Source organism: Populus euphratica, unplaced genomic scaffold (genome assembly GCF_000495115.2).
Source record: "Populus euphratica unplaced genomic scaffold, PopEup_1.0 scaffold285.1, whole genome shotgun sequence".
Taxonomy (NCBI): domain Eukaryota; kingdom Viridiplantae; phylum Streptophyta; class Magnoliopsida; order Malpighiales; family Salicaceae; genus Populus; species Populus euphratica.
In genome coordinates this window covers 199,056-219,275 of record NW_011500164.1, presented here as the reverse complement: position 1 = coordinate 219,275, position 20,220 = coordinate 199,056, and positions in this window count along the sequence as shown.

The following is a 20,220-nucleotide window of genomic DNA, read 5'->3' as shown; positions in this document are numbered from 1 at the left end:
GATATTAGAATGTTTTGGTGTTATGTTTTGAAATTATTACAAATTATATAATAAATATTTATCATTGATATTTAATAATTTCTTTATTTTGTTGGGTGTTCAGAATTTTACAAGAAACACCATCATCCAATTAAAACAGGATATTAATAACGTTGTATTTGAAACTCTGAGTTAAAAAATAAAAGATAGAGTAAGAAATCATATAATAGATTTGGATTAACCAATATTATCGAAACAAGTTAGGATTAGATAGTTAATACTACTAAATCGATTGAAATATTTAATTAAATTGTTTTTGATGGAATTATTTTAATTAAAATATGATTATTAAGTATTTTGATGTCAAATTTAAAATGTGATTCACTCATTTTTTTAGTTAAAAATTTATTGAAAATTATTCTTTAATAAAAATTCATCAACATAAAATATTAACACGATAAAAAATAAATTATAAATTAATAAAAAAATTAAAAAATTAATCTTAATTAATCATTGATTGACATATTTTTGTTAAATTCAATACCCTCTGTGTTTAGTATACTCTTTTCTTTTTAAACTAAGTTTCTTCTTTATTTATTTTTCAATGTTGAACTAAGTTTAATATTTGTAAAGAGACATATGAGTTATAAATTCTTTTAATTTATTAATATTATTTAGAAGTGTATTTAAATAAGGTAGTGTTATTAAAATTTTCAGAGGCTTATTGCAAATATTATTTTTTACCAAGTGCGGAGCAATAAATTTTTTTAAAAAATGACTAATACTTGACAAATACTGAAACAACCTGTAACTTTGTTTTTTTATTTTTATTTTTTTTTTGTAATCTCACCCTTTCTAGTTAGGTACATGAAAAATGGAATTCTTTTTGTAGGAGTTGTCTTTTTCTTATCTTATTTCATCATACATTTATTTTGAATAAATTTAACATAGCATGTGACACTTATAGTACACTATATTGATCTTTGGGTAATATATTAATATTTTTTATTATAAAAATTAAATTAAAAATAGACCAATGATATGCTTAATTGAGAATAAGTTTAAATAGATTTATATGAAGATCACATCAATAAATATGAAAAATTGAATGAAGAAAGTCTAAAATGCAAAGCAAGTGAAGATTAGTTTTTAAGTATTCATTTTAGTGCTAAATGTATTAATCTTATATCTTATTATTGTTCTAGGATTAAGACAACAATAACACTTAAAAGGTGTGAATTAGGTATTTCACTAATAATAACAAATATTGCAATTAACTCAATTAAACATAATAAATACAATTAACCAACAATAAAATTAAAGTGCTTAAAGTAAAGAGTATAAGGATAGAAATTGTAAATTCAATTTTTAATATGGTTCAACAAGCCTACATCTACACCTCATATACTAAACTGGTATTGATTCTTGTATTGTTTACCAATCCAAGCTAAAAATTATAATATCCTTGATGAATCATTACCAAGCTTTTTTTCACTACTTGAAGAAATATTCTCTTCAAGATTTTTCACGTTGGTGAGGTACCTCACAAATGACCAAGAGTTTTTCACTTAAGCTCTTGAATGATTACAATTATTTCAAATGTAGCAACACTCTCTAAAAGTGAAGATAATACAATTAAAACTTATATCTCTATAGCTCACTCAATAGTAATTAGAATATATGAAGGTGTTTAATTGTAGTGAGTGTGAAAAATTATACTCTTATGCAAAAATATAAAGTTTTTAATGCACAAATATGAGTATGATTTGAAGTTATTTTTTCTATTAAAACAGCTTTTATATATATATATTCTTTTAAACCAGTAGACCAATTTAGAGGTTAAGTCAATCGATCGACTAGTTCCTGTTAATTTTCAGGTGTTTATTCTTGATGAATAAGTAGTCGATCGATTCACTTGGTTAGGCTAAATGATCAATTGGTTCATCTTAAAATCCATCTTTAATAGTTTTAAATCTAATGAACCTTAAAGCAATTAAATGCATGTCAATCCTATAATGCATACAATGTGAAGTGTATGAATTTATTTTGAACTAAGTAAACCAATCGACTGCTTGGTGATACTAAGTAAACCAATCGATTGCTTGTTTACCAAGGATGAACTCCTAGAACTTAACAATCCAGTTCAGAGGCTTTAAGTCATTAACCACTTCGTACATGTCTTATTAGTTTTTATTGTGTACTCCTCATTAATATGTAATTAGACTATAAATTGTAAAATTAATAATCATGCAACATTTTTTTAGTCATTATTGTAATATTTTTAGGTTTTGTTTGGGATTATGATAACGATGGTGGTTTAAAGTGTTTTTTGCTTAGAAATATATTAAAATAAATTTTTTTAAAAAAACAATTATTTTTTATATCAGCACATCAAAACAATCTAAAAACATTAAAAAAATTATTTTAAGCAAAAAAAATTCAAAATGTTTTAAAACATGGTTTGCACCACGTTCCCAAACATACTCGTAGTAAGTACATAACAATTTTAAAACTATTTTATTTATTTTAAAATTATTAAAAATTAAAGATATTCAGTGGTGTATAATTATATATTAAGAGTCATTGTTTAAGTGAAAGATTAAATCAAATGAATAAAATTGTTAGCCTTTCAAATTAAAAAAATCAAATGTGATATTTATTTTCCTGATTACCAAAAAAAAAAACCTTATATGAAAAGGTCCCTCCTCGAAATATAGTAAAGGAGGAAAATAAATAAAATCATTTAAACCATTTTTGTTTTTGTCAGGCATGTAAAAATCCTTAGTTGAGCAAAGAAACAGGGCTGCATGCAGCAGTTAGGCTTATGAAAATTGAAGTTTAATGCATTCCAGTGCTTGGCCTAGCAGTATCTTACATGCCTGCTGGGTTTGCAGGGTATTCAGTGGGTCGTGGGAATTAGTTGTGGTACGCGCAAGTTGAGCCGGAGACCCCACGTAAATCAAAAAAAAAAAATTGAAGTTTAATTCTTTCTTAGTGATCAGTCCAGTCAACATATTTTCCTCACTCACTCTCCAAATCAAGTCATTCCAACGCAAGCTGTTTATAGCTCCAAAACTCAGTCAGCTCTATTCTATTTATATAAATTATGCTACTGTCATTCAAAATATGTTGTCGTCTAAGTCTCTTTATCATGGTATCCTAGGGGCCAATTTTTCTAGCTTCTCGTTTCTTAACCATCCATTGCGATCTTTAGTTATTTCCACTGAGTGGCAGCTCAATAGTACAGGACAACAGGGTTTGGACTTTTGAATCAGCAAACTCAGCAGCTCGAATTGCTCAACAGCTTGATTAGGATACTGATTTGGTTTGATAAGATACAAGGCTTTTTCCTTAATGCTATCATTCAGACGAGGCATCTTCATGAATCATAATCAATGATCTGCTAATTAAATTTGGTGAAACATAATGACCAAACTATTGTGTCCACATCTTATGCTTTCCACCAAATCTATCACTACATTTGGTAAAATGGAGTATTGATATTGAACTGCCAGGGTACAGGACAACGTAGGAAGACCAGGCACAAGCTAAACTCTCTTTCGAGTGCATCGATCAAACCTAGCCGAGCCAGATCATCTTCCTTTTTCATTAATTTTACCAAAAGATCCATTTGGCTCTACTAATTATGTGGATATTAGATCAAGAAAACAATATCAATGCAATTTCCCAGTTGATCTTGTCAAGAGAAGGTCGTAAGCGTAGATTTTCGTCCTTTAACATGCAATGAAACTTGCGTTTCATTAATGCAAATCCTGTGAATAGGAAATATGGCAGAAGTTCGAAATTTCGGTGCATGAAGTTTGAAATTTCGTCTCATCCCCATCTTGGCAGATTTTGCAATGCTGCATCCTATTAGAGCCATTGCATTGTGCTCCATCGTGAATCTTTCCCAGGTAATTAAGTTTTTTCTGCTAGTAGCCCTTTTGAGTTGTGCGTTAATTGAAGTAGGAGGCCATAGTTTTAGATATCCAACATTCCATGAAGACAGTCAGACTGATTTCATCAGCCACAATTCAGCTATGGTTCTTAATGCCATCCAAGCTGCTCCTAATGTTAAAGGAGATTCGATCGCCATTTTTTCCGGATGTGCCTTGTACAGAAAGCAATTCAAGCTGTGGGCAGGCAAAGGTCGAGTTAGAGCTCCTTTCAAACTTTGTACTTGATATTAGTCCTCAAACAAAACCAGGCGGTGAAGGTATCACATTTATATTAACTGCAGATTCTGGTCTCCCAGAAAATAGCCTAGGGCGGTGGCTTGGTATCGTAAACGCGAATACTAATGGTGCATATCAAGCAAAGATAGTTGCAATAGAATTTGACACAGAGAAGTTATAATGGAGATATTGACAGTAACTGATGGAAGAAAGATTGGTTTGGTATAGGATCAAAAATAGTAATGTAAAATAAAAAACTCAAGAACAAAAAAAAGATTGAAAGCAAGATATATTTTTATTAAATGTTTTTTTCTTTTAGCTATTTTCTCTCTTTTCTAATATCTTAATAATATTTAACTATAAGCTTTTTTAAAAGTATAAAGTCCTAAACAATCAAGAGATTTAAACTAACACAAGAAAATCAGAATCTAAATAAGAATTATATCTTACTGACTGAACCGGTTAATCGTTTATGAACCAATTGACTAATTCATATAATCCAACTGGCTTACTAATTCCTTTATTCTTCAAAAAAACTAGAAATCAAGTTTAATTTTCAACACTCTCTCTTAAACTTGATTTCTTTATAACTCCCAACAAATCTCTTATCTTAGTTAAAACATCATATTTGAGTGACTTTGTGAAAATATCCCCAACATCATATTAAGTATTTTTCTCTAGCTCTTTTAGCTATTTTCTCTCTTTTCTAATGCTTTAATAATGTTTAATTACAAGCTTTTTAAAAGGTATAAAGTCCTAAACAATCAATGAATTTAAACTAAAACAAGAAAATCATAATTTAAATAAGAATTATATTCTACCAACTAAACCGGTTGACTAATTCATTTAATCCAACCAGCTTACTGATTCCTTTATTCTTCAAAACAACCAAAAATCAAGTTTAATTTTCAACTCCCTCTCTTAAACTTGATTTCTTCATAACTCCCAGCAAATCTCTTATCTTGATAAAAACATTATATTTGAGTGGCTTTATGAAAATATCTTCAACTTGATCTTGTGTCTTTGTATACTTGACTTCAACTTCTTTATTTGTAATGCAATCTTCTAAGTAATGAAAACTTGTGTCAATGCGTTTACTTCTATCATAAAAAAAATTAAAAAAAACAAAAAAAACTAGAGTTTTAGCTAAGACAATGGCTAGTGAATTATCCACATAAATCTTCATAGGATTCTCTTATGGCATTCAAAAATCTTTAAATAATCTTCTTAGCTATATAGAATGGCATACACATGATCTACTAGCTATATATCCAGGTTCACATATTGATACAGTGATTATAGATTGCTTTTTTGAACTCTATATGAATGTTATGTCTCTGATATAGAAAATAAAACTAGTAGTGTTCTTTCTATCATTCATATCTCCAGCCCAGTCACAATCATTATAACCCATAAAGTTAAAGCTATTAGAGTATCTTTAAAACAAGCCATAATTAACAGTACCTTTGATATGCTAAAAAAATCACTTCAAAGTTTTGAAATATGTAATGATTTGCGTCTTCATAAACATGCTCACAATCCCTACTCCAAAAAGAATATATAGATAGATACATATCAAATATCTTAAACTCCCAACTATGTTATTAAATGTTGAAAAGTTTATCTTCTCCCCTTCATTATTTTTTAACATCTTCACTCCACACTCAACTAGAGCATTTACTTTTCCACAATCCTTCATCTTGAACTTCTTGAGAATCACTTTGGCAAACTTTTCTTAGTTTATAAAGATTTTATCATCTCCTTGTTTGATCTTAATCCTTTAGTAGTATGTCATAAAACCAGTATTCGTCATCTCAAACTTTTTTATCATTATTTGTTTGAAGTCTCCAAACATCTTTAGATTATTTCTTATAAATATTAAGTCATCCATATATAAACATACAAGAAGAGTATCACCACTCTCTTTGATCTTTACATAGATAGCATATTCATAGTGGCATTTGAAAAATCTATTCTTTAATAAATTGTCAATAATACAATTATATCAAGCCCTTGAGGTTTGCATTAATCCATACAAGGCTTTGTTTAACTTTAATACCTTGTATTCATATCACTTCACTTCATAACCCATGGGTTACTCAATGCAGATCCCCTCCTCAAAAAAACCATTAAGAAAAGCTAATTTGATATTCATTTGATAGATTCTCCATCCATATTGAGCATTTATGGCAATGTTTAATCAAATGATCTTCAATATAGCAACAATATAGCAACGAGAGCAAAAACCTCATCATAGTCAATTTCATGCTTTTAATTATAGCTTTTTTTCCACTAACCTTACCTTGTATCTCTATACCTCCTCTTTTGCATTCTTCTTTTCTTTGTAGATCCACTTGAAACCTATTGGTTCTTTTGCATTTAGTTTAGGAACCAATTTCTATATGTCATTCTTCTCGATTGATGCAATCTCTTCATCCATATCAATTTTTCATTTTGCATCCTTTATTGTTTCTCCAAACACTATATAATCATATAAAGCAAGGTGAAAACATAGTGTTACGACATTATAAATAGGAGTAGTTACCTCATATAGCTCATCAAGACTATTAATCCTTTTTGGTGAACTTGATGGGATCCCACTACTTGCACTTCCACTAAAAGAAGAAAAATAAAAAGTTAAAGATGATGTCATTGGTAATTGTGAAGGTATAGCTTATTCTTTATGATTTTCATAACTCTTCTTTTATTTATCAAGAACCAGTAGAAAATTATATTTCTCACCATCATTTACTTTCTAATCTCATACTCCTTCTTCATCAAACTAACATCTCTATTAATCATTATCTGCCCTTCATTGGGTTGTAAAGCTTATATCCTTTAGACTTTTAGTCATAACTAATTAGTACTTAAAAGTGTATTTTTATCAAGGTTTTATATTACCATTTTGCACTTAAAGTATCAATAACTCCTTAACTTGAGCATGTTTTAAAATAACATGTCTCATAATATAAGAAACCTTTAATTTATGGTAAATGTTCATCTTAAATACAAGTCTATCATATAAATAAAAGGATTGATTAATGAATTTAACAATTAAAATTGAGAAGACAAATAGAGGGTTAAGCTTAGAAAAGAGATATTGGTTTAGCCCAAACTGGAACACCATTCGATTATTAGATCATAACTAGAGTTATAGAACTTGGATTTAGGTATGGTTTATATATTGAAAAGCTAAGACATAAGCCTTAAAATTTTATAGGAGTCTAAAATTTAAAAGTGTCATTTTCAAGTTCAAATGGTAACAACAACGGAGAAGTCAGAATCTGTCCTACAACTCAGACACTGTTCAGTTTTCAGCCCACATCTCAAGTTCTAGAAGTTAAAATGCATAAATTCTTATTTTGTTAGAAAGCCGAGATAATTTCCCAAAACTTTCATGAAGACTATCTGTTCAAATTCTAATATTAGCAATGACGTTTTATTTAGACAAGAATATAAGGATTGTCACCATGTCAAGATGTAGTCACCCACTTAATAATTGGTCATCAAATCAATAATTTTAAATTTTGGCCTATAAAGGAGGCATTTGTCATGCATTTAGGCATCTTAGTTTTCATATTAAAATCATATTCTTGCTCTTTGTCTCTATATTTTTATAATGCTTAAGTTTTGCTTTCATTAATCTCTTGATTATGTCTTTAATTGCCTTTAATATACTTATATAATCATGTTCTCCTCTTATTTATTTATATTTCTCTTCTTTATTATGTTTAGCTATGTTCATTATGTCAAGGTGAAAAGGTTTCCCTAATGGTGTTAGGATAAATATAATATAAACTCAATATGGACTTCAATGATTTTATCACAAATAATTTGCTTGTTAAATTGTTAATCTAAATTTATGTTATATAATACTTGGGACAACAAATATTTGGCACTTTCATAGCCAAACCATATAGTATAATCTACACCTGTGCTATGAAAGAAATTTGATTTGTTATTACCATAAGTTAGCATCATGAATTCTTGATAATATTTAAAAGTTTGGTGTTACTTAAATAAGATAATTAATATGATCATGTTAATAATTTATAATGAGCTATTAATGATAAATCATCCGATTAGAACCTTCTTTGTGTGTGGTTTCGAATTGAATAATAAAAAAAATTTATATTATACTTATTTAAAATATCATTAGTGGATTCTCTAACCTTGATAATTGTTTTTATTATTGTTTAATCTTTACATTAATCTTACATCTTAAAGTACTCTTTAACTCATCACCACCACCATTATCATCATCATTATTATTATATAGTTAACCTTCATGTGATTCAACCCCGATCTTGCCGGATTATTTATTACTTCGACACTCCTACACTTAGAAGAAAACATCAACTCTTTGATCATGTCAATAACCCACAAAGATCTTCATTTTGCTCTTTTCATCTAGCTTGGTCTTTATTTTATCATCTACAAGCACATAGCTTATGCTTTCAAATACTTTCAAGTGAGTAGCATTTGGCTTTCTTTCATTTCATGCCTCTTGTGGAGTCATTCCATTCAAACCTTTAGTATGCCACTTATTTAACAAATAGATAGCATAATTAACAACTTCAGCTGAAAAAGCTTTAGGTATTTTCTTGATTTTGAACATGTTTTTTTGTCAAATTGAGGATGCTTCTATTATTTCTCTCTACCATGCCATTTTATTATGGGGATCTAAACATTGTTAAGAGTCTTTTTATTTCATGATGTTCACAAAACTCATTAAAATTATTAGAACAAAATTCACTCCTTATTCATCCTAAATAATTTTATAGAATAATTATTTTCTTTTTCCAACTAATGCCTTAAACTTCTTAAAACTACTAAACACATTACACTTTTCTTTTAAAAAAATATACCCAAGTTTTTCCACTACAATGATTAATAAAATATAAAAAATATAAATTTTAATCAAACAAACATAGTTTGATAGGCCCACAAACATTTATATGTATCTCTTGAAGACGTTGATTTGCTCTAGATGTAGACTTTTTTAAAAAGATCTTGTGGAATTGTTTGCCTACTAAACATCCTTCACACAACTAATTTGGATATAAAATGGATGGTAAACCCTTCAACATCTCCTTTTGTGTCATCATCTTCAAGTTATCAAAGTTTACATGCTCGTGTGATTAGTAATTAAAAGTGTATTTTTATAAAGGTTTTATATCATCATTTTGCACTTGAAGTATCAATAACTCATTAACTAAAACATGTTTTATAATAGCATATCTAATAATATAAGATACATTTAATTTGTGGTAAATGTTCATTTTAAATACAGGCCTATCACATAAATAAAAGGATTGATTGATGTATTTAAAAACTGAAATTGAAACGACAAAGAGATAGTCAAACTTAGAAAAGAGATGCTGGTATAGTCCAAACCGGAACACTGTTAGGTATTTAGGTCATATCTGGAGCTGTAGATCTTGGATTTAGGTCTACTTTATATGGATGGAAATGTAAGAGATAGGCCTACAACTTTCATATGGAGCCCAAGATTTAAAAAGGTCATTTTCAAGTCCAAATTGTAGCAATAACAAAGAAGTTCGAATCTATCTTACAGCCCGTGCACTGTTCAGTGTTTGGCCCATATCTAGAGTTCTAGAAGTCCAGATGACCTCTATTTTTTTTTTCTGAAAAGCTAAGACAATTTCCTACAACTTTCATATTCAAGTGGTTCTAATTCTAACGTTATCAATGACATTTTGAGCAGACAAAAGAAGATAAGGATTGTCACCAAGTCAACAGTTGGCCACTCATTCATCAATTAGTCATCAAATCAATAGTTTCCAATTTTGGCCTATAAAAGAAGGCATTTTCCATGCATTTAGGTATCTTGGTTTCCAAATCAAAATCATGCTCTTACTTTATCTCTTTGTATTTTTTGTATTGCTTATGTTTTGCTTTCATTAATATCAAGTTTATACCTTTCATTTCATTTCCTTTACTTAGTTAAATTTTATCTTATTTATGTTCTTCTTTTGTTTATCTATTTTTCTTTCTTTCATTATGTTTAGCTAAGTTTATTGTGTTAAGGTGAAAAAGTTACACTAATGGTGTAAGAATAAGTATAGTGTAAACTTAATATGGATTTTAATGTTTGATACTAACATGTTTTGTATTTGTTATCTTGTTCACTCTTTAATACTTTGCTTGTAAAATAACTAATCTAGATTTATGTTGTATAACACTTGGTATAATAAATACTTAGCACTCTCATAGCCCATATTGTATGGTATAACCGACACCTGAGCTATGAAAGGAACTTGATTTGTTGTTAACACAAGTTATAATCATAAATGCCTAACAACATTTACAAGTATTAGCACTAATCAAATAAGATAACTAATGCAATTATGTTAACAATTTATAATCTGATTGGAACCTCCTTTGTATGTGGTTTTCAATTTAATAATAAGAGTTTATACTATATTTGGTTGACATGCCATTAGTGGAACCTCTAACTTTGATATTTGTTGTTATCATTGTTTAATTCTTACGTTAATCTTCTATCTCAAAGTTCTCATCAACTTCTTCTTCTTCTTCTTTATTATTATTATTACTATTATTATTATAACTATTACTACTACTACTACTACTACTACTATTGTTATTGTTATTATTATTGTTGTTGTATTATTGTTATCTATAATTTATACAATTAACCTCCCTGTGGTTCGACCCCGGTCTTGTCGAGTTATTTATGACTTCGACACTCTTACACTTGGGAGAAGACATCAATCTTTTGGTCATGTCACCGTATCTTTTACATCAAAACCAAGTTTTATCTTTCACACATGTATTTAAGTATTTAGGCATATTCATCTATTTGTTTAGCAAAAATATTATGTTCTTTGTCATGGTTACCTTTGCAATCTAGCTCCATGAGCATCAAATAATATCAAGGCATGATCTTTCATCTTAATCTCATAACTTTTATCTAATAATTATCCCATATTCAGTATATTGCTTTTTATAATAAAGAGATAATAGACATCACCAACTAGTTAATAACTTTTATTTTTTAATTTTATGAGAATCATGCCATTGTTTTTGTTGGAAACCTATGAATGATTTACGAATATGACATTACCTTTAATTAATTCATCAAGCTCCATAAACTTGTCTCTATCTCCACATATGTGATTGCTTGCACCATTGTATAGATACCATATGGTCCCTTTGGCTTGTATTCATTCATCATAAACTAGTACTAAGATGGCTTTTTCTTTAATAAAAAGATTGGCATTTTCCTTAACCCTTCTAGTTAGATTCTAGTAATCCCTTAGATTCTAGTAATCCCTAGTATAATGACCTATATTTTGACCATTATAGCATTTAATATTTGTTTTGTCAAACTTGGATTTTGGATTAGTAATGTTAGCGTGAAAATTTGATAAATTATAATCCTAATAAAATAAATAAAATATTGAATATATTAAATAAAAGCATTTTAGGTATTGTTTAGGGATACATAAAATAAAAAATAGAGGTGTTATGGTATAAATTAAGTAAAAAAAATTATGGGACAAAAATAAAAGTAAAAAGTAATAAGTGTCAATGTGTAAATACAAAAAAAATAAATGAATCATTTTTCTCTCTTTACCGATAGTTTGAAACAAAGAGAGGGGAAGGATTTGTGTGATTTTTCTACTTGAATTCTTCTTGATTTTATCAATAAGAGAATGTAATTGAAATGATTAATTTAGTTAAACAAATTAAGAGTGGTTACATGACACCATAAAGTTCGCCTACCGGAAGGGCAACTGTTGAAACAGATGTTTATGCGTTTGGTGTTCTCATGATGGAAGTTGTTTGTGGAAGGAAGCCTGGAAATCCAGATGAGGAGAACGAGAACGACTATAACAATGGGATTTCTTATTGGCTATGGGAATTCCACAGGATGGGACGACTCCTGGATGCAGCCGATCACAAATTGAATGGGGAGTTTGCAGAGGATGGATTGGAGTGTTTACTTCTAGGGGTAGCCTGTTGCCATCCAAACACACACTAAAGGCTCTCCATGAGAACTGTTTTGCAGGTTCTTTCAGGGGAAGCAGCTCCACTAGCACCTCCTGAAAGTCCTGCTATCATATGGCCTGCTCTACCTTCATCTTCAAAAGAGTCAGAATGCTCTCACTGGAAGCCAACTTGTTCATTTTCAGAAATCAGAGGAAGGTAAATGATTTGCCACAGACCGCTCAAAAGAATAGCAGTCTCCCTTATAACATAGTTATGCAATCCATCCTGTTGTTATGTTACTAGGTAGACAAGAAAAAGTTTCTTCTTTTTCTCAACTTTGAGAGAGGAAAGAATTTATTAATAAACACAAAATTACCAGTCTCGGGCTTAATCTACCCATCAGAGATTTTTCTTCCATAAATTTTGAGATCGGTTTTACAGCAATACAAATAACTTGTCAAGTATTCTCACAACTAACCTACTTCCCGTGAATGTAATGTCTGCGACAGTAGTTGCTTTTCCATAACTTCAGAATTAAATGTGCTTTGATTCCATTTCCAGAAGCCTGCCTCGGAGCAAGCTATTTGCTATTATACAGAAAATATCAATCACATCCCTTCAGCCTCCCGTTTTCTCATAACAAAGATGATTTCTGAAATTTTCTTTTATGGGAAGAACAAGAAACTAGAGTTAGCTTGGTATATTAATGACGCACAACTGATGGGTATATATACCAAATAGACATGGCAATGCTCGTGAAACATGCTAAATAGCCAAACTAACAAAACTAGTTATAACTGTCAAGAGTTTCTACAAACCCAGGTTTATAAGAGATTGACGAGCTATAAGTAGCTAAGAGTGGGAAGGCTCTCAAATTAGCCTCAAAAGATGTTTATTATTTTTTTTTTTTTTCAGATTTTAATTATTTTTTCAAATTAATTTTAGTTTGCTTTTTTTTTCTTACAATGGTTAGGTTGGTTTTGCTTGGTTTTGCTAACTATCAGTGTGTTATTTTTCAAGTTAGTTTTATGAGTTATTGAATTTCATAATAGATTAAATAGATTTTCCTTACAATTTAAAGTTGTGACTTATAACTTAAAAAATCCTAAATTCATTAATTAATATCAAAACAAGTTGATCTCTTTAATGAATAGAGATAATAGCATCATCTTCCCACCTTGCAATGCAAAAGTCAAGGTTAGAATGCTATATCTATAATAATATTAGAGTGCAAATATTATTTATGCTTATAGAGTCAAGGAATATAGAAATGAAAGAAAAGGCTAGTAGTGGTGGAAAACTTGATCCTTCTAGGAGGTTGAGCTACGCAAGTAAATTCAATATTACTGGTAATGAAAAGGCAATTCAAACATCATAATAATTATCTATTAAATAAAATGATATTAGGTTTGACAGAAATGTAAGAAAAAAAGTTAAAGCAAGTAAGCCAAACAACCCTTACGCTTAACCAATTATAGGTTAATGCTTTAATAGAAAGAAGGAGGATGACATTTTAGTGATTGTAGAAGATAGAAATCAATCAACATGATTAAAAGATAGCATGTGCTAGAACATTCTAAAGTTGAAGGCGAGTTGTGTATGCCTAACAAAGATGACAAGGAAGATTTGTATAGATATAATGATTAGGTTTAAGCCTATGTGTTTAAGAAGATATTATTATTTTTTTATTTTTTTTAAAAAAGATGTTATTATTGTTGAAGGTTGTGAAGGATTCACAGCAAAATAAGTTGTCTCATAATGGATACACCATAAATGATAACATGTTTGACTTAATTACTGATAATGGTAATTGTGAAACTATTACTGACAATTACAACGTTGATAGATTAAAATAGTCACTATAACCATAATGTTGTAAAGTAACTCGATTTTAAGCCACCATTTTAATCAAAAATTTTATAAAAAAACAACACAAAAATACAAAATTTTAATAAAATATATTCTCGATGTAATTCGGCTCATTGTCAATCATTTCATGATTTCTGACCTTTTCATTTATCATTTTTCATGTTAACAAATATTTTAGATTTAGGGAAAAAATCTAAAAAATATTTAATGAGCATAGTGATAATTGAGGAGGGCATATGATATTAATGTGAACATTGCAAACCCCTTTCCTAAGTAACTAAAAAAATAAAAAGATAATAATAAATAAAAGGAAAAGGAAAAGAAAAGAGGAGAAGGGTGTGGAGATTTGTTGAAGGTGAAAGAAGATAATATGAAAAGAAAGATATATAGGCTTTAGATGAATAGTATGGCAGGGAGAGCAAAACAATTAATGAAGAAAAAAATGTGTTAAAATGAATGGAAAATATTGTTACCTATTTTAGGACCCACAAAAAAATACAAAAGATTTTGAATTGACATTCAAGAGTTGGAAAGATTATATTAATGGGATAATACAAAAATTAGCAAGAATTGAGTTTTGGATCAAGTTGCATGAGATGGCTAAAATTGATAGTTCAATTTAAACTAATGCAGGCCCTATTAACAAAAAAACTTTTAATTTGAAAAGAAAAATTCAAAATTGACGTTTAAGAACTTAATTGAAATTTTTCAAGGTTCAATTGAGTTTATTAAAGGATTAATTGCAAGAAAAAATGATTTTTTATTTTAATTTGAACTTTAATTAGAAGAAATTATAGTCTAAAGTTAAATTATAATTTTAAAAAGTTAATATGATCAAATCATGAGTTTAATTGCATAAATACTGAAGTTTGATGGGCAATTAGGGACTTGATTGAAGAAATTCAAAATCAATGACCAATTTGTAAAACATGTGAGACTTCAAAGACTACCATTAGTTTAATCAAGGGTTAAATTTCAAAAAAAAATTAGAAGTTATTAATTAATTAAGGATCAAAATGCACAAATTGATAATCAATGATTGGATTGAAAAGAGATATGAACTTCAGGGACTCATGTTGGTTTAATCAAGGATAAAGTTGCATGTAATTGAAAGTTTAAAGACAATTACATGTACAATTAGAAAAATAAAGAGATTAAGAACTGAATTTAATTTTAGACAAATCACAAATTAAAAACCCTAATCTTTTGTATTTAACCTAGACAACATGTCATCTGATTTATGTTCAAAAACACACTTCTATAGACAATTTTGAGTTAATTAAGTTGGTCTATTCAAGCAAATAAATATGAAATTACAGGCCTCCAAATTAAGTTTGGATCCAACTAAAATTTATATAACTCCTTTACCAACTTCAAGATCTTTGATGATGTTTACGTCATAGTTACTTCACAAAATGTCGAAAGTGATCAATTCAATCTGCCTTAACTGTGATACCTATTATACAACAACCACTTTTTTTTTGTGTTCACACTTGATAGTTCTTAATTAGGTTCTTATCACTAGCTGGAAATATTTTCCATAAGATCAAAGGACCAAAAACAACTATTTAGCTTCCAAGTTTAGCAAAATCAACAAAATTTTCAAAACCAAGTTTGTTATAAAATCATCAATGCAACACCAACAAAGTACATAGCATCCAACTTTTAAAACCTACTCAAAGCCCTCCCATTTTTATCAAAGGGTTAAATATTGATCAATCTTTGATCAAGTCAATCAAGAAATCATACTAAAAACCTATAAATACCCACTGAAAATAAAAAAAAAAAAAAGCAGAGAAAAAAAAAGAGGAAAAAAAAAGAAAAATCTTAAAAGAAAAACCTTAAATGTGAAGGTTCAAAAGCCTAGCACAAGAATTACTTCAACTTTAAAAAAAAAGTAGTAAGCTTGAAAAAAAAAAGAATAAAAGGGTAACAGCCATTATTTGAGCTTAGAAGGTATAAAACATTAACTTAATCTAGTAGATGATGTTCATAAGGCATATCTAAAGCTTGTTCATGCATGTTTGAAGATGTTTCTAAGCATTTTTAGTGTTGTATTGATTTTGATTTTAGTTTCAATTAATATATAAAAAGGTTATTTTTATTGTTTAAATGTTACTTTGAATTGATTGTTGATGTTTCTAAATACTTAGATAGTATTTGGTGGATTGATTTTGATGAAAGAAAATGTGGTTTTAAAATCTGCCAAATGTGGCAGTAAGGTTTGTGATTTATTTTTTTGTGTTAGCTAATACATGTTCTTATCCTATGATTTTGGTTGAGGCCTATTGGATGTTAAAATGTTAGTTTTGAGCTTTAAATTCTTGAGTTTGTTTGTTGTTTTAGTTTGACAGTTTTTTATAACTTGTTTTGATTTAAGTATGTGTAAATGTTGTGGTGTGATGTGTGTGAACCAAGAAAGCATGATTTTGGAGCTTAAAATGTGTTCTTTAGATTTCTTGGAAAACTTCTAAGCAGTGGCCAGGAAATCTCTAAGCAGTGGTATTTTCTAGATTTCCTTGAAAATCTCTAAGCACATGAACATTCTCCTAGCTGCATGTTTTGAACCCATTTTAATTCTAATTTTTGCATTAGCATCTTGATATGACATGATTAATCAATAATCTTAAGTTTATTTACATCAATAACTTTTAATTCTAGGGTTTGTTTTTTCAAACCTAACTCTTTTTTATTAAATCATGTTGATTAGTGTATAATCGATATGAATGAAAGCTAGATTCTCGGTTAGTGATTGATTTCCAACATGCCTATATCCTTGGATTATTTGTAACTAGTCTGAATTTTGAATCATGTTGTTGGGCATGCTCTTGATGTTCTTTATTTGTTCTTCGTGTTCTTTTTGTTTTCTTGGTTTTAATCGAAAATCTTTGAGATTTTGTGTTTTCAGTAAGCTTTTTGATTCATTTTAAGTTTTTCTTTTGATTTTGGTTTATTTTTCAGTTAAACCAATGGTTTTTTTGTTTGATTTACGATCAAACTAAAGATTTCTAGTCAACCTAATTGGGTTAAATTTGGGTCAGATAGGTAAAGCCTTGTTTGGTTCTCAATCTTTTTTATAAAAGAATTTTTTATAATGATAAAATTACCCCTAATTTTTTGCTAGTGACTTAGGTAACCTAGTCATCCATCTTAAACAACATTACCATGAAGTCTTCTATTGTCTAAAGTTGGTAAAAACACTTGCTCGTATGATATTGTGCTTTGCTCCTTATCCTAAAAAGCCCTAAATAAACTTATTTGTTCTCTAAGGTCTGAAGCTTTTTTAGGGATAATCTTGTCTCCTCTCCTAATAGAGAAGGGTTGAGTAGAATCATGTTTTAGTATAAGGCCTACTCTAAAGGCAATTGACCCCTAGTGAGTGATTTTAGTTTTAGGTTTGAAACTAAAATCTCTCTCAGATGATATAATCTTATTGCCCTTTTTAGAACTTATTTTTTATAAGAATAAAATGTGAAAGGAAGAACAAAATAGAATTTTTTTTTTTTGTGTCTACCTAGAATATGATAGAGAAACTTGATCTTCTCGTTTAGGGCTCTAATTGTAGAAAGTTTAGAGAGAGTTTTTAGCAAAAATAAAAAATTTATGACATAGAACAAAAAGGATTTATATAGGCCACCGCCTCTCATTCCTACCAATAAATAAACAATATGTGGCTCCATCTTTTAACGCTAGGAAAGCTAAACACCCATTACTTTAATTACACATTGTTGAATGATCTTTTCAAAGAGATTTGTGGCAGCCCCTCTAATAGCATTTGTAATCAATATAAGGATGACAAGATGAATTTAATCAATTGTCTCCCAAAAGGTTTTTTTAAGTCTTTTTGCATGGAATGCATAAAGACTTGAGGGGGAATTGATGAATCAATATTTTTTATGCACTGTAAAAAAGCATAAGTCCTTGTTTAAAAAGGTCTAATAACTAGGTGGTAACCCATTGACAGGTGAGCAAGGTTTGCCTCCATGCCAACATCATTAGGCTTGGCAAAATGCCCAGCGATGACATAGGTTTGCTTATTTACTAACCCAGTATACTTGGATTTAGCCATATGCTAAGTCCAAATGGATTGGGATTGGCAAGCTGCTAGCCCAATATCTTTAGGTTAGCCATGAGTGAAGTCCAAGTGAATGTAGGTCTGATGAGTTGTGAAATCCAATATCTTTAGTTTTAGCCACGTGATGAGTCCACTAAGACGTGGGCCATATGAGCTACCAAACCGAATATACTTGGTTTAATCACATATTGAGCCTAAAAAAATATAGATCTGACGAGCTGATAGACCTAATATCATGGAATTCAAATATATGCTAATCCTAAATAAATATGGTCTGACAAACTGTCAAACTCAAGCCATATGTGCAATCCAAGTGGGCGTGGGTCTAGCGAGTTACTAGACGCATCGCCTATGGGTTTAGCTACGCACCAAGTTAATCGGTCTAAAGGCCTTTATAGCCCATGTAGGTCCATAAGACTCTGTTTATTTATTCTTAAAACTTTTAATATGAAATATTTACTCTAGGGATATTTGTCTTCCTACATCTATAGGTATAAAAACTCTTTCAAATATTTACCATATTTTCATCTCATTAATGATATATAAGAAATATTATCTTTCATTAATATTGTGTAATGAATATTTATCCCTCATAAATTCTATTAGGAGAAAATAACTCTATCAGAATCCTTTCTACTCTATCAGAATAATAAGGTTTAGAGATTATAAATATCTAATGAATCATCTAGATAAAAAGTTTATAATTTTTATTTTCAAAGCATTTACCATACAACAACAAGAACAAACATACTTATTGTTAGAATTTAAAGCTCATTCTCTTATTTATTATAATTATTTACTAAAAATCATTGATTTTATCATCAAGTAGTCCTTGAACCTCACCAAAAAAAAATTATTTGTAAATATTAAGTTTTTTATCATTAACTATTTACTTTGTGAGCTCTAGAAAAAAGAATATTAACTTAAAAGTGTAATTAATCAATATCCCAGTGCCAAATAAACTCCTTCATAAACATATTTAATTTATTATTATTTTCTTTAAAAAAAGTCCTAATACTTGAATATACCGCGGCAAGATAGTGAACGTGAATAAAGTTCATTCCGAGACACAGAAACTGGGCCTATCATATAATTCTTTTATCATTAAAGAAAATAAAACAAGTTGTTAGTATTAGGCCAGATGTAAGCTCATTTTAGAATGGCTCCAAATAAAGAAGCCCAATGGTGCTGTTAAACGCCAACCGCATGTCATCTTCGCATCAGCGGACGACCTGCAATCTTCATATCCAGCGCGCTCCCGGTGTCTACGCTTTCAGCCTTGACTGATGATCCCATGTGTTCAATTTCCATTATGAAGGAAAAGCAGAGGGAGAGGGAGAGGGAGAGGGAGAGGGAGACCTAGACATGATGGAACTGGCAAGCGATTTCAAAAATGTTGAAATTAACTACCCAAAGTCAATAGACAGCATGAAAACCGTTTTAAAATCCTTCCTCCTGCACATATAAACCGTGTTTTTGGGGATTTAAGAATATATAAATCCAAACTTCAAAGGATATGTCAATTCATACAGGGACTGGTGATATATCATGACTTAAATTTAATGAAATCATTGGCTACTAATCTTTATCATTATCTTGACAGATACTTCGAACTTGATTCTGATGTAATCAAAAACAGATAATTAAAAATATTTATGCTGACTGAGTCTTTTAAGCCAGAATATAAACTTCTTTGATCCCTCTCAACTGTGAAAATTGATGAAAGAAAAGGAAGGATGAAGTGAGCTTCGGAATCTAATTGAGTCAAGTTTTATAAACTCAAGTCCATATTGAAAGCCTATAGCATCCCTTAATTTAAATTCACACCTACTCTTCAAAACTTACACCCAGTATTCTTGCAACATGTACCTTCCCATCCTATATATGTGTCATGACTTTGAATATGTTAATTTCTATTAAAAAATCATATAAATTATATTTTATGATGTTATTTAATAGTTTAAATTTTTATATTAGAAGGATTTTTTAATATAATACTAGAATTTTAAATAATATAAATTATATAATGTAACCCCACTATAATAACTATATTCAAAGTCATGATGCACAACATATCGAAAGAAGAACCTATGAAGGGAGCTTGACCAAACCCTATGTAGCTGGATGCAATCTTTTCTCCTACTA